Genomic DNA, 22,418 nt, shown 5'->3' on the forward strand with positions numbered 1-22,418 from the left:
CCCAAAATCAATAATATAGAAAGCATATCAAGTATATTTCCAGCCAAAATAATATGAAACTAGAAATCAATACAGAAGGAAATTTGGAAAATTTACAAATACACAGACATACACATTTTTAAACAAACAAAAAATCAAAAAAAGAAGACAAAGTGGGAATAAAAATACATCTTGAGGAAAATAAAAAATATATACCAAAAAATTATGAGAAGCAGCAAAGCAGTTATAAAAGGAAATTTTATAGCTATAAATGTATATAAAAAAAGATTTCAAATAAAGAACTTAATATAAAAGTTCAAAAAAATAAAAAAGAACAAAGTAAACTTAAAAGTAGCGAAAGGAAGGAAAAAACTAAAAATTAGGGCAGAAATAAATGAAATATAGAATTAAAAAACTAGAAAGTTTTTTTTTAAATGGTAAATAAAATTAAACTTGTTAATGGTAAATAAAAAAAAAAAAAGACAGCTATCCAGAATAGATCACATCCTTGGTCCTAAATCAGGACTCAACCGGTATCAAAAGATTGGGATCATTCCCTGCATATTTTCAGACCACAATGCTCTAAAGCTAGAACTCAACCACAAAAGGAAGTTTGAAAAGAACCCAAATACATGGAGACTAAACAGCATCCTTCTAAAGAATGAATGGGTCAACCGGGAGATTAAAGAAGAATTGAAAAAAATCATGGAAACAAATGATAATGAAAATACAAAGGTTCAAAATCTGTGGGACACAACAAAGGCAGTCCTGAGAGGAAAATATATAGCGGTACAAGCCTTTCTCAAGAAACAAGAAAGGTCTCAGGTACACGACCTAACCCTACACCTAAAAGAGCTGGAGAAAGAACAAGAAAGAAACCCTAAGCCCAGCAGGAGAAGAGAAATCATAAAGATCAGAGCAGAAATCAATGAAATAGAAACCATAAAAACAATAGAACAAATCAACGAAAGTAGGAGCTGGTTCTTTGAAAGAATTAATAAAATTGATAAACCCCTGGACTGACTTATCAAAAAGAAAAGAGAAAGGACCCAAATAAATAAAATCATGAATGAAATAGGAGAGATCACAACTAACACCAAAGAAATACAAACTATTATAAGAACATACTATGAGAAACTCTACGGCAAAAAATTTGACAATCTGGAAGAAATGGATGCATTCCTAGAAACATATAAACTACCACAACTGAACCAGGAAGAAATAGAAAGCCTGAACAGACCCATAACCAGTAAGAAGATTGAAACAGTCATTAAAAATCTCCAAACAAACAAAAGCCCAGGGACAGACGGCTTCCCGGGGGAATTCTACCAAACATTTAAAGAAGAACTAATTCCTATTCTCCTGAAACTGTTCCAAAAAATAGAAATGGAAGGAAAACTTCCAAACTCATTTTATGAGGCCAGCATCACCTTGATCCCAAAACCAGACAAGGATCCCACCAAAAAAGAGAGATATACACCAATATCCTTGCTGAAAACAGATGCAAAAATACTCAACAAAATACTAGCCAATAGGATTCAACAGTACATTAAAAGGATTCTTCACCACGACCAAGTGGGATTTATTCCAGGGCTGCAAGGTTGGTTCAACATCCGCAAATCAGTCAATGTGATACAACACATCAATAAAAGAAAGAACAAGAACCATATGATACTCTCAATAGATGCTGAAAAAGCATTTGACAAAGTACAGCATCCCTTCCTGATCAAAACTCTTCAAAGTGTAGGGATAGAGGGCACATACCTCAATATCATCAAAGCCATCTATGAAAAACCCACCGTAAATATCATTCTCAATGGAGAAAAACTGAAAGCTTTTCCGCTAAGGTCAGAAACACGGCAGGGATGTCCATTATCACCATTGCTATTCAACATAGTACTAGCGGTCCTAGCCTCAGCAATCAGACAACAGAAGGAAATTAAAGACATCCAAATTGGCAAAGAAGAAGTCAAATTATCACTCTTCGCAGATGATATGATACTATATGTGGAAAACCCAAAAGACTCCACTCCAAAACTGCTAAAACTTATACAGGAATTCAGTAAAGAGTCAAGATATAAAATCAATGCAAGGAAATCAGTTGCATTTCTCTACACCAACAGCAAGACAGAAGAAAGAGAAATTAAGGAGTCAATCCCATTTATAATTGCACCCAAAACCATAAGATACCTAGGAATAAACCTAACCAAAGAGACACAGAATCTATACTCAAAAAATTATAAAGTGCTCATGAAAGAAATTGAGGAAGACACAAAGAAATGGAAAAATGTTCCATGCTCCTGGATTGGAAGAATAAATATTGTGAAAATGTCTATGCTACCTAAAGCAATCTACACATTTAATGCAATTCCTATCAAAGTACCATCCATCTTTTTCAAAGAAATGGAACAAATAATTCTAAAATTTATATGGAACCAGAAAAGACCTCGAATAGCCAAAGGGATATTGAAAAAGAAAGCCAACGTTGGTGGCATCACAATTCTGGACTTCAAGCTCTATTACAAAGCTGTCATCATCAAGACAGCATGGTACTGGCACATAAACAGACACATAGATCAATGGAACAGAATAGAGAGCCCAGAAATAGACCCTCAACTCTACTTTTCGACAAAGCAGGAAAGAATGTCCAATGGAAAAAAACCTGCCTCTTCAATAAATGGTGCTGGGAAAATTGGAAAGCCACATGCAGAAAAATGAAATTGGACCATTTCCTTACAGCACACACAAAAATAGACTCAAAATGGGTGAAGGAACTCAGTGTGTAAAAGGAATCCATGAAAATCCTTGAGAACACAGGCAGCAACCTCTTCGACCTCAGCCGCAGCAACATCTTCCTAGGAACAACGCCAAAGGCAAGGGAAGCAAGGGCAAAAATGAACTATTGGGATTTCATCAAGATCAAAAACTTTTGCACAGCAAAGGAAACAGTTAACAAAATCAAAAGACAACTGACAGAATGGGAGAAGATATTTGCAAATGACATATCAGATAAAGGACTAGTGTCCAGAATCTATAAAGAACTTAGCAAACTCAACACCCAAAGAACAAATAATCCAATCAAGAAATGGGCAGAGGACATGAACAGACATTTCTGCAAAGAAGACATCCAGATGGCCAACAGACACATGAAAAAGTGCTCCATATCACTCGGCATCAGGGAAATACAAATCAAAACCACAATGAGATATCACCTCACACCAGTCAGAATGGCTAAAATCAACAAGTCAGGAAATGACAGATGCTGGCGAGGATGCAGAGAAAGGGGAACCCTCCTCCACTATTGGTGGGAATGCAAGCTGGTGCAACGTCTCTGGAAAACAGCATGGACGTTCCTCAAAATGTTGAAAATAGAATTGCCCTATGACCCAGCAATTGCACTACAGGGTATTTACCCTAAAGATACTAACGTCGTGATCCAAAGGGGCACGTGCACCCGAATGTTTATAGCAGCAATGTCCACAAGAGCCAAACTATGGAAAGAACCTAGATGTCCATCAACAGATGAATGGATCAATAAGGTGTGGTATATATACACAATGGAATACTATGCAGCCATCAAAAGAAATGAAATCTCTTGCCATTCACGACAACATGGATGGAACTAGAGCGTATCATGCTTAGTGAAATAAGTCAAGCAGAGAAAGACAACTATCATATGATCTCCCTGATATGAGGAAGTGGTGATGCAACAGGGGGGCTTACGTGGGTAGGAGAAGAGTAAATGAAACAGGATGGGATTGGGAGGGAGACAAACCATAAGTGACTCTTAATCTCACAAAACAAACTGAGGGTTTCTGGGGGAAAGGGGTTTGAGATAAGGGGGTGGGATTATGGACATTGGGGAGGGTATGTGCTTTGGTGAGTGCTGTGAAGTGTGTAAACCTGGTGATTCACAACCTGTACCCTGGGGATAAAAATATATGTTTATAAAAAATAAAATTTAAAAAAAAGACAGCTAGACTAACTCAGAAAAAAGAGAGAAGACTCAATAAAATCAGAAATGAAAAAGGAGACATTATAACAGATACCACAGAAATATAAAGGATAAAAGACAGTTAAATGCCAGCGAATCAAAAGCCTAGAGGAAATGGACAAATTCCTAGGCACATACAACCAATCAAGACTGAATCATAAGGACATAAAAAATGTGAACAGACCAATAAGTGGTAAGGAGATTGAATCCGTAATAAAAACCTTCTAACAAATAAAAGTCCAGAATCAGATGATTTCCACAGTGAATTCTACCAAATATTTTAAGGCAAAATAATACAAATACTTTTTAAACCCTTCCCAAAGAGTTGAAGAGGTTGAAATACTCCGAGGCACATTTTACAGGCCAGCATTATCTTGATATCAAAACCAGACAGGAGCACTACAAACGCAAAACAAAACAAAACAAAAACAAACAAACAAACAAAAAAACAAAGCAGCAACAAAAAGAACTACTGGATAATATTCCTGATAAATAAAAATGTAAAAATTCTCTACAAAATGCTACAAAACTGAATTCACCAGCACATATCAGTAAATGTGTTGCATTATATTAATAGAATGATCAATAAAAACTCATATGATCAACTCAATATATGCAGAAAAGGCATTTGACAAAATTTAACACCCTTTCATAATAAAAATACTCACCAAACTGGGTACAGAAAGAATACACATCAACATAATAAAAACCACATATTCCGTGGAAGGATTCAAGATGGCGGAGAAGTAGCAGGCTGAGACGACATCAGGTACAAGGAGATCAGCTAGATAGCTTATCTAACCATTGCAAACACCTACAAATCCAATGGGAGATCAAAGAGAAGGAGAGCAACAATTCTAGAAACAGAAAATTGATCACTTTCTGAAAGGTAGAGCCGGCAGAAAAGTGAACCCGAAGAACAGGAAGGTAGACCGCGGGGGGGGGGGGGGGGGTGCAGCTCCTGGCAAGCGGGGGAGCAACGGAGCACAAAATCAGGACTTTTTAAAAGTTTGATCCACTGAGGGATATCACCCCAGAGGCTAAACCAGAGTGAAGCCCAAGTGGGCTCAGCATAGTCCCAGGTCCCTCAGGGTCACAGAAGGACCAGGGGTATCTGAGTGTCACAGAACTCACAGGTATTAGAGTGGGGAAGCCGGCTACAGAGACAAAGCTGAGGAGTGAGCTCTCAACCCAGGGTTACTTTGAAGCAGGCATAGGCAGGATGAGCTTGGAGCACGGCCAAGGGCCAGGGAGACGGGAGTAATTGAGCTCTTTTCTCCAAGCATGGCCAGAGGCCAGGGAGATGAGAATGACCAAGGACTTTTCTCCAAGTACGAGTGACAGAGCGCTTTTCTTCAAGCATGGCCAGAGGCTGTGAAGATGGGAGTGATTAAGCACTTTTCTCTAAGGGTGCACTGAGGAGCGGGGCCTTGAGCTCTCCACTCCTCTGGGCAGGATTGTGAGACCGCCATTATCATTCCATCACCCAGAACTCTACGGAAAGCCTTCAGGGAACAAAAGCTCTCGGATTACTTAGCCTTACCCCAGGTAAGGGCAGAACAAATCCATCTCGGGCAAAGACACTTGAGAATCAATACAACAGGCCCCTTGCCAGAAGACCAACAAGAAACCCAGCCAAGATCAACTTCACTTAGTAAGGAGAACAGTGGAATTCCAGAGGAGGAGAAAGCAAAACAAGGAATTCATGGCTTTCTCCCAATGATTCATTAGTCTTGCAGTTATATCTTTTTTTCTTTTTTCTTCTGCTAATTTTTTTAACTTTTACCCTTTCCTCTTTTAATGATTTTTAACTAGTTTATTTTTAAAATACCTTACAAAAAATAATCATCTATTTTGAACCTTCATTATTATAGTCATATTTTATCCTCCATTGTACCTAACTATATATTTTTTTACACATAGGGTTTTTTCTTTTAAAAAATTTGGGGTATAACTTCTCCTAATAGAACAAAATATACCCTAAATCTATCTCCAAGATAGTTCTAGTGTCCAGACTGAGCAGATTCTCTCCAGTTTATTTTTCTTTACTGTCCCAACCAACTTGCTTTATCAACTTATTTTTAGAAATTAAATTTATTTCTCATTTTTTTAAAGATTTTATTTATTTATCAGAGAGAGGGTGGGAGAGAGTGAGCACAGGCAGACAGAATGGCAGGCAGAGGCAGAGGGAGAAGCAGGCGCCCTGCCGAGCAAGGAGCCCGATGTGGGACTCGATCCCAGGATGCTGAGATCATGACCTGAGCCGAAGGTAGCTGCTGAACCAACTGAGCCACCCAGGCGTCCCTTTTTTCCTCATTTTTATAGGTTTATTCCATCCCTTCATTGTGCCTACCCTTATATGTTTTTCATCCTTTAAAATCTTGGGAGGTAGTTTCTTCTAAGAGACCAAAATACTCCCCAAATTAAGTGAGTGACCCTGTTCTAGTCACAAGTCTAGTATATATATATTTTTTCTTTTTTAATATTTTTTCCTTGTTTTTTTTTTTAAACCCATTTTCCCCTTGAACTTCATTTTTATCCCCTTTCATTCTCCCACAACTAGGGGTCTCTTCTGATTTGGTTAAAGCACATTTTCCTGGGGTCTTAACCACCCTTTTAGCATTTTATTGCTCCTTTGTATATTCTTATCTGCTCAAAATGACAAGGTGGAAAAACTCACCACAAGAAGAAGAACAAGAGGCAGAACCAAAAGCAAGGGACCTAATCAAAACAGACATTGGTAATATGACAGAACTAGAGTTCAGAATGACAACTCTCAAGGTTCTAGCTGGGCTCGAAAAAGGCATGGAAGATATTAGAGAAACCCTCTCCAGAGAGATAAAAGCCCTTTCTGGAGAAATAAAAGAACTAAAATCTAACCAAGTTGAAATCAAAAGAGCTATTAATGAGGTGCAATAAAAAATGGAAGTTCTTACTGCTAGGATAAATGAGGCAAAAGAATTAGTGATATAGAAGACCAAATTATGGAGAATAAAGAAGCTGAGCAAAAGAGAGACAAACAAATACTGGGCCATGAGGAGAGAATTTGAGAGATAAGTGAAACTATAAGACGACACAGCATTAGAATAATTGGGATCCCAGAAGAAGAAGAAAGAGAGAGGGGAGCAGAAGGTATATTGGAGAGAATTTTTGTAGAGAATTTCCCTAATATGGCAAAGGGAACAAACATCAAAATCCAGGAGATGCAAAGAATGACCCTCAAAATCAATAAAAATAGGTCCACACCCCACAACCTGATAGTAAAATTTACAACTGTTAACAACAAAGAGAAAATCCTGAAAGCAGCCTGGGAAAAGAAGTCTGTATTGTACAACAGTAAAAACATTTGACTGGCAGCAGACTTATCCACAGAGACCTGGCAGGCCAGAAAGAACTGGCATGATATATTCAGAGTGTTAAGGGAGAAAAACATGCAGCCAAGAATACTATATCCAGCTAGGCTATCATTGAAAATAGAAGGAGAGATTAAAAAGCTACCAGGACAAACAAAAGCTGAAAGAATTTGCAAACACCAAACCAACTCTCCAGGAAATATTGAAAGGAGTCCTCTAAGCAAAGAGAAAGCCTAGAAGTAGTAGATCAGAAAGGAACAGAAACAATATACAGTAACAGTCACATTATAGGCAATACAATGCCACTAAATTCATATCTCTCAATAGTTACCCTGAATGTAAATGGCCTAAATGCACCAATCTAAAGACACAGGGTATCATAATGGATAAAAAGCAAAACCCGTCAACATGCTGCCCAAGAAACTCATCATAGATCCGAAGACACCCCCAGATTTAAAGAGAGGGGGTGGAAAACAATTTACCATGCTAATGGACATCAGAAGAAAGCTGGGGTGGCAATCCTTATATCAGATCAATTAGATTTTAAGCCAAAGACTATAATAAGAGATGAGGAAGGACGCTATATCATACTCAAAGGGTCTGTCCAACAAGAAGACCTAACAATTTTAAATATCTATGTCCTTAACATGGGAGCAGCCAACTATATAAACCAATTAATAACAAAATCAAAGAAACACATCGACAACAATAAAATAATAGTAGGGGAATTTAACACTCCCCTCATTGAAATGGACAGATCATCCAAGCAACAGATCCACAAGGAAAAAGGCCTTAAATGACACACTGGACAAGATGGACATCACAGGTATATTCAACACATTCCATCCCAAAATAACAGAATACACATTCTTCTCTAGTGCACATGGAACATTCTCCAGAATAGACCACATCCTGGGTCATAAATCAGATCTCAACCATTATCAAAAGATTGGGATCATCCCCTGCATATTCTCAGACCACAATGCTCTGAAACTAGAACTAAATCACAAGAGGAAATTTGGAAAGAAAACAAATACATGGAGACTAAACAGCATCCTTCTAAAAAATGAATTGGTCAACCAGGAAATTAAAGAAGAATTGAAAAAATTCATGGAAAGAAATGATAATGAAAACAAAAGTGTTCAAAATCTGTGGGATACAGCAAAGGCAGTTCTGAGAGGAAAATATAAAGCTGTACGAGCCTTTCTCAAGAAACAAGAAAGATCTCAAATACAAAACATAACCCTACACCTAAAGGGGTCAGAGAAAGAACAACAAAGAAAGCCTAAACCCAGCAGGAGAAGAGGAATAATAAAGATCAGAGCATAAATCAATGAAATAGAAACGAACAAAAAAGCACTCAAACAAAACAAAACAAAAAAACAATAGAACAAATCAACGAAACTAGGAGCTGGTTCTTTGAAAGAATTAATAAGATTGATAAAGAAAGAGAAAGGACCCAAATAAATAAAATCATGAATGAAAGAGGAGAGATCACAACCAACAGCAAAGAAATACAAACAATTATAAGAACATGCTATGAGCAACTCTACGCCAACAAATTCAACAATCGGGAAGAAATGGATACATTCCTAGAGACATATAAACTACCACAACTGAACCAGGAAGAAATAGAAAACCTGAACAGACCCATAACCAGTATGGAGATTGAAACAGTCATCAAAAATCTCCAAACAAACAAAAGCCCCGGGCCATATGGCTTCCCAGGGGAATCCTACCAAACATTTAAAGAAGAATTCATTCCTATTCTCCTGATACTGTTCCAAAAAAAGAGAAATGGAAGGAAAACTTCCAAACTCTTTTTTTTCTGAGGCCAGCATCACCTTCATCCCAAAACCAGACAAGGATCCCATCAAAAAAGAGAACTACAGACCAATATCCTTGATGAACACGGATGCAAAAATTCTCACCAAAATACTAGCCAATAAGATTCAACAGTACATTAAAAGGATTACTCACCACGACCAAGTGGGATTTATTCCAGGGCTACAAGGTTGGTTTAACATCTGCAAATCAATCAATGTGATACAACACATCAATAAAAGAAAGAACAAGAACCATATGATACTCTCCATAGATGCTGAAAAAGCATTTGGCAATGTGCAGTGTCCCTTCCTGATTAAAACTCTTCAAAGTGTAGGGATAGAGGGCACATATTATCAATATTATCAAAGCCATCTATGAAAACCCCACTGCAAATATCATTCTCAATGGAGAAAAACTGAATACTTTTCCGCTGAGGTCAGGAACACGGCAGGGATGTCCGTTATCACCACTGCTATTCAACATCGTACTAGAAGTCCTAGCCTCAGCAATCAGACAACAAAAAGAAATTAAAGGCATCCAAACTTTGCCAAATTGGCAAAAGAGAAGTCAAACTATCCCTGTTTGCAGACGATATGACACTGTATGTGGAAAGCTTAAAGGACTTCACTCCAAATCTGCTATAAATTGCATAGGAATTCTGTAAAGTGTCAGGATATAAATCAATGAACAGAAATTGGTTGCATTTTTTTATACCAACAAGACTGAAGAAATAGAAATTAAGGAGTGAATCCCATTTACAATAGCACTCAAAACCCTAAGATACCTAGGAATAAACCTAATCAAAGAGAAAAAGAATCTATACTCAGAAAACTCTAAAGTACTCATGAAAGAAATTGAAGAAGACACAAAGAAATGGAAAAATGTTCCATGCTCCTGTATTGGAAGAACAAATATTGTGAAAATGTCTATGCTACCTAAAGCAATCTACACATTTAATGCAATCCCTATCAAAAATCCCATCCGTTTTTTTCAAAGAAATGGGACAAATCATCCTAAAATATATATGGAACCAGAAAATATCTCGAATAGCCCGAGGAATATTGAAAAAGAAAGCCAAAGTTGTTGGCATCACAATTCCAGACTTCAAGCTCTATTACAAAGTTGTCATCATCAAGATAGTAGGGAACTGTCCCCAAAACAGACATAGATCAATGGAACAGAATAGAGAGCCCAGAAATACACCCTCAACTCTATGGTCAACTAGTCTTCAACAAAGCAGGAAGGAATGTCCTATGGAAAAGAGACAGCCTCTTCAACAAATGGTGTTGGGAAAATTGAACAGCCACATGCAGAAACATGAAGTTGGACCATTTCCTTACACCATACATGAAAATAGACTGGAAATGGATGAAGAAGCATAATGTGAGAAAGGAATCCATCAAAATCCTTGAGGAGAGAACAGGTAGCAACCTCTTTGACCTCAGCAGCAGCAACTTCTGCCTAGGAACATCACCAAAGGCAAGGGAAGCAAGGGCAAGAATGAACTATTGGGATTTCATCAGATCAAAAAGCTTTTGCACAGCAAAGGAAACAGTTAACAAAGCCAAAAGATGACTGTCAGAAGTTATCTGGGAGAAGATATTTGCAAATGACATACCAGATAAAGGGCCAGTATCTATCCAAAATCTATAAAGAGCTTATCAAACTCAACACCCTAAGAACAAATAATCCAATGAAGAAATGGGCAGAGGACATGAACAGACATTTCTGCAAAGAATTCATCCAAATGGCCAACAGACACATGAAAAAATGCTCCACATCACTCGGCATCAGGGAAATACAAATCAAAACCAGAATGAGATACCACCTCACACCTTTCAGAATGGCTAAAATGAACAAGTCAGTCAATGACAGATGCTGGCGAGGATGTGGAGAAAGGGCAACCCTCCTACACTGTACGTGGGAATGCAAGCTGGTGAAACCACTCTGGAAAACAGCGTGGAGGTGCCTCAAAAAGCTGAAAATAGAACTAGCCTATGACCCAGTGATTGTAGTACTGGGTATATACCCTAAAGATACAAACGTGGCATTCTGAAGGGGCACATGCACCCAAATGTTTATAGCAGCAATGTCCACAATAGTTAAACTATGGAAGGAACCTAAATGTCCTTCAACAGATGAATCAATAAAAAGATGTGGTATATATGTACAATGGGATACTATGCAGCCATCAAAAGAAATGAAATCCTGCTATTTGTGATGACGTGGATGGAACTAGAGGGTATTATGCTTGGCGAAATAAATCAATCTCAGAAAGACAACTATCATATGATCTCCCTGATATGATGAAGTGGAGATGCAACATAGGCGGTTTCGGGCGTACGAAAAGAAAAATAAAAGAAGATGGGATTGGGAGGGAGACAAAGCATAAAAGACTGAATCTCACAAAACAGACTGAGGGTTGCTGGGGGGAGGTGTGTTGGGAGAGGATGGTGGGGGTATGGACATTGGGGAGGGCAGGTGCTATGGTGAGTGATGGTGAGTGCTGTGAAATGTGTAAACCTGGTGATTCACAGACCTGTACCCCTAGGGATAATTACACATTATATGTTTATAAAAAATTTAAAAAAATAATTTAAAAAATCCATTAAAGAAAAAACACATATTGCAAATCTCATATTCAATCAAAAAAGTTTGAAAGTTTTCCCCTTAAAGATCAGAAAAAAGACAAATGTGTCCACTTTCACTACTCTCATTTGACATAGTACTGGATGTCCTAGCCAGAGAAAAAAGGAACACAAAGAAATAAAAGACTAAAAAAAAAAAAAAAAAGGAAGAAGTAAAATTTTCTCTTTTTGGATAACATGAACTTACATGTAAAAGAATCCTAAAAAATTCACAAAAAATTTTGAATTAACAAATTTTGTAAAGCTGCCAAATACAAGATCAATATATAAAACACAAGAATTTTGTTTTGTTTCGGTTTTTTTTTTTTAATATGGAATGCTTCCCAGTTTTTCATGTCATCCTTGTTCAGTGATCAAGCTAATCTTCTCTGCATCATTCCAATTTTAGTATATGTGCTGCCAAAGTAAGCACAAGACAGGAGCATTTTAACACTCTAATGATGAACTGTCTGAAAAAATAAAGAGAACAATCTAATTCACACTAGCATCAAAACTAATAAAATACTTAGGAAAAGATTTAACTAAGAAGATGAAAGATCTGTACCCCATAAACTATGACATTGATAAAGAAATTGAAGGAGACACAAATGGAAAGATAGCTCATATTTATGAATGGTAAGAATTAACATTGTGTAAATTCAATTCGTATCAAAAATCCAATGTTAGGGGCGCCTGGTTGGCTCAGAGGGTTAAGCTACTGCCTTCGGCTCAGGTCATGATCCCAGGGTCCTGGGATCGAGCCCTGCATCAGGCTCTCTGCTCAGCAGGAAGCTGCTACCTCTTCTCTCTCTGCCTGCCTCTCTGCCTGCTTGTCATCTCTCTCAGTGAAATAAATAATTAAATAATCTTTTAAAAAATCCAATATTGTGTTTTTACAGAAGTAAAGAATCCTAAAATTTATATGAGACCATAAAAGACAACAAATAATTAAAGCAGTTCTGAGAAAGAAGGAAGAAGCGAAATTACACTCTTGATTTGAAACTATACTACAAAGCCCTCATGCTCAAAACAATAAAGTATACTGGCATAAAAACAGACCCATAAACAAGTAGAACAGAATCGAGAGTCCAGAAATAAATCCTTTCATACAGTCACCTAATATTTGACAGGGGCCAACATATATAATGGGTGAAGATAGTCTGTTCAATAAATGATATTTAAAACTGAATAGTCACATAAACCAGCATGAAACTGGAACCTTATATTACTCATAAATCTTAACTTGAAATAGATTAAAGACTTAAATGTGATGCATGAAACTAAATTTCCTAAAGGAAAACATAGGAAAAATTCTCCTTGACATTGGTCTTGCCAATAGTTTTTTGGATACCAGACCAAAAACACAAGCAAAAGAAGCAAAAATAAATAAATGGTATTACATTAAACTAAAGTTTCTGCATTGCCAAAAAAACAAAAGAGAGAGAAAGAATGAAAACACAATCCACAGAATGGAAAAAAAATACTTACAAATCTTATATCTGAAAAGAGGTTAATAACCAACAGATACAAAGAGAAAATAATATATAATTAAAAAAATAGCAAAAGTATCTCAATAGACTTTTTTTTCAAAAAGTTATATAAATGACCAACAGGAGCGTTTAAAAGTGCTCAACGTAAAAACTCAGGGCAAAGTCATTATGTTGTTGTTGTTGTTTACCTCTGAAAAACACAGCAAGATATTACTACCTATTAGAATATATACTACCAAAAAATTAAAACTAACAAATTTTGGTAAATATTGGGTAAAATGCGGAACTTATGCACTATGATAGGGATATAAATTTGTATGGAAAACAGTATGGAGACTATCATATTATTAAAAGTAAAATTACCATATGATTCAGTAATCCCACCTCTAGGTATATATCTAAAGGAAACGAAGTCACTATTCGAAGACATATCTGCACTCTTATGTTCATTATAAAATTATTAACTCTAAGCAAGAGATGGAAATAACTTCAGTATCCATTAATGGATGAATGAATAAAAAAGTATGGTAAATATATACTATGGAATACTACTTAACCATGAAAAATTAAGAAATACTGCCATTTACAACACAATTGATGGATCTTTAAGGTATTATACTAATTGAAATATTTCAAAGATTTTATATATTTTTTTTAATTTTAATTTATGTATTATGATATCCCTTACATACAGAATCTGAAGGAAAAGCAAACTAATGAAAACTTAGAGTTGAGTTGACAAGAGGTGAACCTGGGGTGGAATAAGGTGTTCAAAGTGTACAAACTTGCAACTATAATATGAAAAAGTTCTCCGGATCTAATATACAGCATGATGATCATAGTTAATAATATATACATACTTTTTTATTGTGCTTCCCTTTATTAAACTTTGCATATATCACATTCTTACAAGTTGAAAGTTTATAGCAATTTTGTATAAAATAGGTCTGCTGCCACCATTTTTCTAACAACATTTGTTCATTTTGTGTCTCTCTGTCACATGTTGGTAATTCTTGCAATATTTCAAGTTTTTTCATTATTATTGTATTTGTTATGGTGATCTGTGATCAGTAATTATGACCCACTGATATCTCAGAACTAGTTTACTTAAGGTATATACATTGTTTTTCCTTAAAGACATAATGCTTTTGAACAGTACAGTATAGTGTTTATTTTTTATATGCACTGGGAAACATAATTTTTTATTTGCACTGGAAAACCAAAAAAAAAATAATAATAATTATTTGACTTAGTTTATTGAGATAATCGCTTTATTGAGGCGGTCTGGAACAAAACCCACAAGACCTCTGAAGTTCATCTCTACTGTACTATATACATTAAAGTTCCTAAGAGAGTAGATCTTAAAATTCCTTACAATACATGCATAAAAAACAGTGGAAACTATATGAGATAGTAGATGTATTAACATTTTTATGTAGATTATATTGCAATACAGATGTATGCCAATTTATCAAATTGTACAAAATTTACACAATGTTAAAAGTTTGCAGTGTTATAAGAAATCATTTCTTAAATTTACAAATTATAATATGTCAATTATTTTTCAATAAAGCTGGAAAAATCTTTTTGTAGAATTAATCTATTTTTCAAAAAAGGAATTAAGGAAGTAGAAACTGCAACTAACTCTGAAATAATGAAATACAAAATCCATTTTAGTTATATACACTGTGACAAACACTATTAGTTAGTTTACAATGAAGGAATACTTATGAAGCATGAAGGATGGTCTATAAATAAGGCTGAAAGAGCTCAGTTTTAAGGTTTAAATTTAAAATCTTCTTTTGAAATACTAAACTGGCCACCCAGTTTTCCAAACATAAATGTCTTAACTGCATGAATTTATTTCATACAACTCTATAATCTATTTTCATAAGAAAGCAGCATGCAAATTTTGAATAAGACAGACTTGCTTAAGTTTCTTTATGTTCAACAGTAAAGGACACTTCCCTAAAAATAAATAGAAGAAAAATCAGCATATTTATTATGATAATTATTATTCATAATGAGATTCGTATTGAATTAAGGAATATATATCCTCAGAGGGGGTAAAGTAAAATGAAATTTATTTTGGTAAATGTGTCTATGAATAGTCAATACAATGCCTCAATATAAATGAATATTATCATTTTGAACAATTTAATTACTATTATTAGAATTATTATAAGTATAAAAATAGCTATCATTTTAGCATGGAATAAGAGACTCTCATGCTCCATGCTTCATTACATCCACACAACAACTCTGCATAATAAGTTTTATCATCACCATTTCATGGGTGAAAAAACTGAGGCTAACACATTTAGATAACTGGTTTATGATTACATGGCTGATAAAGATGCATCACACTAATTTAGGCTTTATGATTTCAGAATTGTACTCTTTCCACTGCACATTCTATTACTCTGTAAATACTTGGCTTGTTTTCATTTAGTTCTTTAATTTTATTCATGTGGCGATGGCTTAAAGCTTCATTTAAAGGAAGCTTAAAAAATTCATTTAACCAAAAGCTCCCAAGAATTAAAAATGTCATGGATCTAATGTAGACATGGATATCATTAGTTAATGGGTATATTTTCCACTCTGGTGAGATAACAGAGTATTTTTCTAAGATATAGTCTCTGAGTTTTCAAAAGGACTTTGTTAAAATAGAAATATTTAGACAAAGGTGATCAAAAGTCTGGATCAGGTCACCTTAAGATATATATTAGGAAACTGAGGAAACAAATGGAGATTTGAACACTGAGCTATGATATAATGAATGGTTTAAAGTATTTAGTAGAGCATAGAAAAGCCCTTTAAAGCCTGGTCTTAGCCTAGCATTGCAGCTTCTGGGATATCTGTCTAACTATCATCTACCTACCTATCTATCTATCTATCTAGAAATAAATTTGAAAACTTTTTTAGACAGGAGGGGATGAGGTGGACAGGGCGCGTGCTCCGCTCTTAGGAAGGAGTCCGGGCAGAAAGCATGCCTTTCCTGAGCCTCTGGGCCCAAGTAGAGGCGAACATGGCACCCGTGAAAGCAAGGCCCAAGAAGCACCAGCTCTCCCGAAGCTCTACTTCCCTGAAGCGACAGAAACCTTGCTGAGGAAACAGCAGAGAAGTGCTGTTCGCTCCAAGCCAAAGCCTCTGCAAAAGCACAGCATTCACTGAGAAATGTTCTGCGGGCTGCTGCTGCTTGCCTGAGCCCAGTCTCGCGGTGGGAGAAACCCGCATACAGCGAAAGCCTCTTTGCCTGGGCATCTCCCCTGGGAAAGCACAGCGTTTGGGGAAATCATAGTTGGATTTGGGGATGCTGCTGCTGCTTGCCTGGGCTAGTCTCTGCAGCTCGGTGGAAGATACCCGCATGGAGCGAAATACCCTTTGCCCTAGCATCCCCTCTGCCTGAGAGAGAAGCCACGTGTGGGGAAGGCGCAGCACGCCGCCCCCGGAGAAGAGAAGGAGCCGTTGGCCTTGGGGTCGGGAACCGCTCAGGAAGCAGGATAGCCTGCCGTGGCACGAACAGCAAGCCGGTGGCAAGACAAGTGTCACCCGCTCCCTGTGCGGAGAGATGGAAGCCTGGCTGCTAAGGAGACATGAGGGGACGACTAGGGCAGGGTCGCGTGCTCCACTCTAAGGCAGGAGTCTGGGCAGAAGGCAGGCCTGTCCTGTGCCTCTGGTCCCAAGGGGACAGCATCTCCTTGGCCACCTGTCCCAAGGGCAGACTTGGGCTTGCCACCAGGTGCCATACCCGGAACTCGCAGAAACAGCCCCATGGAGTAACGGGCAGTCAGATGCCGTCTTCCATCAAGATGTGGCAGGGAATTGGGTGGCAGGGCGTGTGCCAGGAAAGGAGTGGAGACAGTCCCCCACAGTTCCCCATCCCAGTGCACGGGTCATGTGCAGTGATCCTGTCACCTCCTCTCCCCTGTGCTGAAGGACTGGCCTAGACCCCGAGTCTGCCTGAGCACCGGACAAAAGGCAAAGCCTTACCTACACCCAGGAGATGGTAATAGGCATAGAGTGCCATGCTAGGACACGCACGCAGCTGCAGGGTTGTGACTGTGTCTGCTTAGTTCGGCTAAGCAAGATGAACCCCGGGCGTGAACTTGGAGCCCGGGAAAGCAAGTCCCAAGAGGCACCAGCTCTCCCGCGGCTCTTCTTCCCTGCAGCGACAGAGCGAACACCCAAATTCTTGCTGAGGAAGCAGCAGTGAAGTGCGGTTCATGCCAAGCTGAAAACCTATGCGAAAGCATAGCAGTCGCTGGGAAATCAGAGTCGGTTCTGTGGGCTGCTGTTGCTGCTTGCCTTCGCCTAGTATTCGTAGCAGGATGGGAGAAACCCGCATAGAGCGAAAGCCTCTTTGTCCGGCATCTCCTCTGGGAAAGCACAGCATTCTTTGGGAAATCAGACTCGTGTCTGTGGGATACTCCTGCTTGCCTGAGCTGGTCTCCACAGCGCTGTGTAATAAACCCGCATGGAGCGAAATCCTCTTTGCCTAGGCATCCCCTCTGCCTGAGAGAGAAGCGCGGTTGCGCCTGTGGAAAGAGCCTTAAGGAAAGGGACACGTCTTTCACTGGGCTCCCCAGGAGCATGTCTGTGGAAGGTGCAGCACGCTGCCCAGGGAGAAGAGCAGGAGCTGTTGGCCTTCTGGTCTGGAAACGGTTGCGAAGCAGGGGAGCCGGCCCTGGCAGGCACAGCGGCCAGTGGCAATACAAGTGTCTCCTGGTCCCTGTGCAGAGAGACGGAAGCCTGGGTGCTAAGGAGACAGGAGGGGATGAGTAGGGCAGGGAGCGTACTCCACTCTTAAGATGGAGTCTGGGTAGAAAGCATGCCTGTCCTGAGCCTCTGAGCCCAAAGAGATAGCAGCTCCTTGGCCATCTGTCCCTGGGGCAGAGATGCGCTAGCCACCAGGCGCCTACCCTGAAGTCGCAAAAACAGCTCCCTGAAATAACGGGGAGTCAGATGCCATCTTCGTGCAGGATGTGGAAGCTTGGAGGAGGCACGGGGTTTAAGGGAAAGGAGTGGGGACAGTCCCCCAAAGCTCCCTATTCAGTGCACGGGCGGTGTGCAGGGATCCTGTCACCTCTCCTTTCCTGTGGGGAAAACACTGGCCCAGTCCGCGAGTTCGCCTGTGAGCCAGAGTAAAAGGCCAAGTGATGTCTACACTGGGAGTTGGTAGTGTGCATTGAGTGCCATCCTAGGCTACGCATGCTACTGCAGGGTTGTAGCTGTGTCTGCTTAGTTCGGCCTGGCAGGGTGAACCCAGGAGGCGAACATGGAGCCCGGGAAAGCAAGGCCCAAGAGGCACCAGCTCTCCCGAAGCTCTTCTTCCCTGACACGACTAAAGCCTTGCTGAGGAAGCAGCAGCGAAGTGCTGTTCGCTCCAAGCCAAAGCCTCTGCGAAAGCACAGCATTCGCTGAAATGTTCTGCGGGCTGCTGCTGCTTGCCTGAGCCCAGTCGCACAGTGGGAGAAACCCGCATACAGCGAAAGCTTCTTTGCCTGGGCATCTCCCCTGGGAAAGCACAGCGTTCCTTGGGAAATCATAGTTGGGTTTGGGGATGCTGCTGCTGCTTACCTGGGCTAGTCTCCGCAGCTCGGTGGAAGATACCCGCATGGAGCGAAATACCCTTTGCCCTAGCATCCCCTCTGCCTGAGAGAGAAGCCACGTGTGGGGAAGGCGCAGCATGCCACCCCCGGAGAAGAGAAGGAGCCATTGGCCTTGGGGTTGGGAAACACTCGGGAAGCAGGGTAGCCTGCCGTGGCAGGAACAGCAGTCCGGTGGCCAGACAAGTGTCCCCCGCTCCCTGTCCAGAGAGATGGAAGCCTGGCTGCTAAGGAGATATGAGGGGACGACTAGGGCAGGGTCGCGTGCTCCCCTCTGAGGAAGGAGTCTGGGCAGAAGGCAGGCCTGTCCTGTGCCTCTGGTCCCAAGGGGACAACATCTCCTTGGCCTCCTGTCCCAAGGGCAGACTTGGGCTTGCCACCATGTGCCATACTCGGAACTCGCAGAAACAACCCCATGGAGAAACGGGTGCACTATCTAAAAAGAGATCAGTGAACTTGGACTGGAGTTAGTAGACATGAAAAAAATAAAATATTACAGAGAAGAATACTCTGTGGTCCACAACCTAAACGGGCTGGGATTCCCATAATTTGGATCCCTGTAGCTTTACAAAAGTCAATTAAATTTTTGTATCTCCGATTAAAGTTGATTCCCTAGTACTTTTTCAAACATCTCTTGTAAAGTATTGTTTCCCAGAAAGAAAGGGATTTTGCACATGTCTCTGGTCATGATCTCAGTCAGGATCCTGGGATCGAGCTCCATATCGGGCTTCCTGCTCATTAGGAAGTATACTTCTCAGTCTCCCTCTGCATCTACCTCCCCCTGCCCCACTCATGCTCTCCCTCTCAAATAAATAAATACAATCTTTAATTTTTTAATTAAAAATAAGATAAATAAAATAAAATAAAAAGTCTGGTCTTACTGCCCCATTTAGCTTCTTCTTCTTTTTTTTTTTTTTTGAGTTGTATTTAAAGCAGCAAGAGAGAAGATGGGGCTCTCAAACTTAAAAAAAAGGAAAAAATTGAGTTTTGTTAGGATTTAAGATCTTGTCTGCTAGACAAAAACGTTGGCTTTGTTAACATGTGAAAATTAACAAAAGTGAATAAAGATAGAATTCTAATAATTTTTGTAGAAATTAAAAATTTCCTCCAACCCAATTACATAGATACCCATTAAGTAAATTCATTCCAATGTCACAAACCAACCTTTTCTAATAGTAATGCATCTGTGTAAACAGGGTCAACCCAAGGAATATATAAATATTATTATTTTTTTCCTGTCTCTTCCACAGTCACATCTGGGTATATTGGTAGCAAGCCAATTATCTATAAGACATGATATCATAAGGAGGGTATTCTGTCCATTAGGGACAACTGAAAATCATTGTATTTTTATCTTGGTGCAGTAACTTGAGATGGCAAAGTGTGGGTTATGAATATATTTTTTACTGGGAAGAAGAGATTAGAGATATTGGTTATCCAAGAGAGACTGACAGGTGTTGATAGTAGCCAGGTCAATATCCATCTACTTTTTCCTTTAATATCAGAAAGCACTGAGGGATTGACAACAAGGAAACTTAATATACATCAAATATTTTATTGTCTCTTTTCTAGTTATATTGTAACCATATGACAAAGTATCAGTCGTACAAGCTATCATTCTCTTTTACCTCTATCTTCCTGCCAGAAATGTGGGCTTAATAGTGAGAACTCCAACAGCAATTTTTGCAACTGTGAATAAAAAGCCATGAAAACCTCTAAGATAGTTCACTTGACTTTCTTATTTTTATTTTTATTTTTTTTTAAAGATTTTCATTTATTTATTTGACAGAGAGAGGTTACAAATAGGCAGAGAGGCAGGCAGAGAGAGAGAGGAGGAAGCAGGCTCCCTGCTGAGCAGAGAGCCCGATGCGGGACTCGATCCCAGGATCCTGAGATCATGACCCGAGCCGAAGGCAGCAGCTTAACCCACTGAGCCACCCAGGCCCCCTCACTTGACTTTCTTAAGACTCTGAACTGACATCAGAAAACATGTTAAATGAAAAAATATGGTTAAACCACTTTTGAAAGTCTACTACATACAGCAAAATGTAAATCTTAATTGAAATATGTCCTCTCAGCTGTGCTTAAGCAACTGAGTCCTGAGCTTTTCAGGTTTTCAGTCTGAAAGAGTACACCTCTGGTGCTCTGAAAGGGAAGAGAAAGGACACCCTGTTCTCCATATAAATTAAAGAAGAGAAATCTGTGCATTTATCAAGTAAATTACCTCCTAACTCCTTCCTATCCAAATTACCTGATATGCTCTCCCTACTCCTTTATTCCACGTTACTGCCTTTTCCAGGATTTTGTCTCACATCACAACATGTCTTCTGTTATTTCCTTCTTGCAAGCTAGTTTTGTTTTCTCCATCTAAAAAAAATCAACAATCATTGTGTATTTCAATTCCCATTTTCCTCAAATGCATTGATTCTTCTTATCTATTACTCTTTTCTCATACTCAGTGTCTTTGTCTTTATGGGGTTTGTACTTTGCTTTTCCCCATCCTTTACTGCCATTATATAATCAAATCTAATAACTTCTTAGAGAAAGTTAAAAATTCCTGCATAGCCACACGTCTACACAAAGTCACTGATTTTTAGCAAATCTATAAGATAGTCAGACATCCATTCAATTTTTTTTTGTTAAGATTTTTTTATTTATTTGACAGAGAGAGTTGACAAGCAGGCAGAGAGGCGAGCAGAGGGAGAGGAGGAAGCAGGCTCCCTGCTGAGCAGAGAGCCCGATTTGGGGCTCGGTCCCAGGACCCTGGAATCATGAACTGAGCCAAAGACAGTGGCTTAACCCACTGAGCCACCCAGGCGTCCCTCCATTCAATTTCTTAACTGAGTCTCAAAGGCATCCTGAGTTCTAACCTAAACCTAAGTTCTACTTCTTACACGTTGTTATATGACCAAATTCTTTCAGTTCAGTATTTTGTAACATTTAAATATTAATCAATTGATGTTTCGTCTGTGTATTTTTATGAAAATAATCTGAATACTGTAGATTTATTGTTATATTTATAGATTTATAATCAAAGTTTCATCAGTTGAAGTTTTTCGAAATTTCAGATATAATGATTAACCTAAAATGATACTGCCTCAAATCCCTCTGATATCAAGGCCCAACACCTGATTATAGCCAAACCTGTGGTGGATAGTTCCATGGGAAATTGCAGTTACTCAACACTGATAGCATCTCATGTTCTCTCTCTCATTTTAGAATGTCTCCAACACAACCCAAAAGTGTAGGAGAGTTAATGTCCTCTGTGGACAGCTCTCAGAGAAGTGGAAATAAGAACCATAGATAAAATTGTCAGTTTTCTGGTCTTCATGAGGACAACTTAAAGAAGTTTCTCAGGACCTTTCAGTAAAAGCAAGCCTTCATTTTCTATCCACAACAATTATATCAACAATGTACCTCTTTGACAAAGTTGCTTCTTCACTGTCTCACTTTCCCATTCTTTTCTACCTTGGATAATCTCCCAGATAAACTAACAGTACTCAAATCCTTTGTCCTACTCTTTGCTCTCAGGATAAATG

At 38.9% G+C, this 22,418-nt stretch overlaps 1 protein-coding gene and 1 non-coding gene across 3 annotated transcripts in view; both read right to left on the bottom strand.

Annotated features, from left to right (window-relative positions):
• LOC131816541 (conserved oligomeric Golgi complex subunit 2-like) overlaps nt 1-22,418 on the bottom strand; it is a 449,889-nt gene that overhangs the window by 243,689 nt on the left and 183,782 nt on the right. The window lies entirely within an intron of this gene.
• Nucleotides 12,107-12,213, bottom strand: LOC131817160 (U6 spliceosomal RNA). The gene has a single exon (XR_009348368.1). It is a non-coding gene; the product is annotated as a U6 spliceosomal RNA (small nuclear RNA).

Source organism: Mustela lutreola, chromosome 15, assembly GCF_030435805.1.
Source record: "Mustela lutreola isolate mMusLut2 chromosome 15, mMusLut2.pri, whole genome shotgun sequence".
NCBI lineage: Eukaryota > Metazoa > Chordata > Mammalia > Carnivora > Mustelidae > Mustela > Mustela lutreola.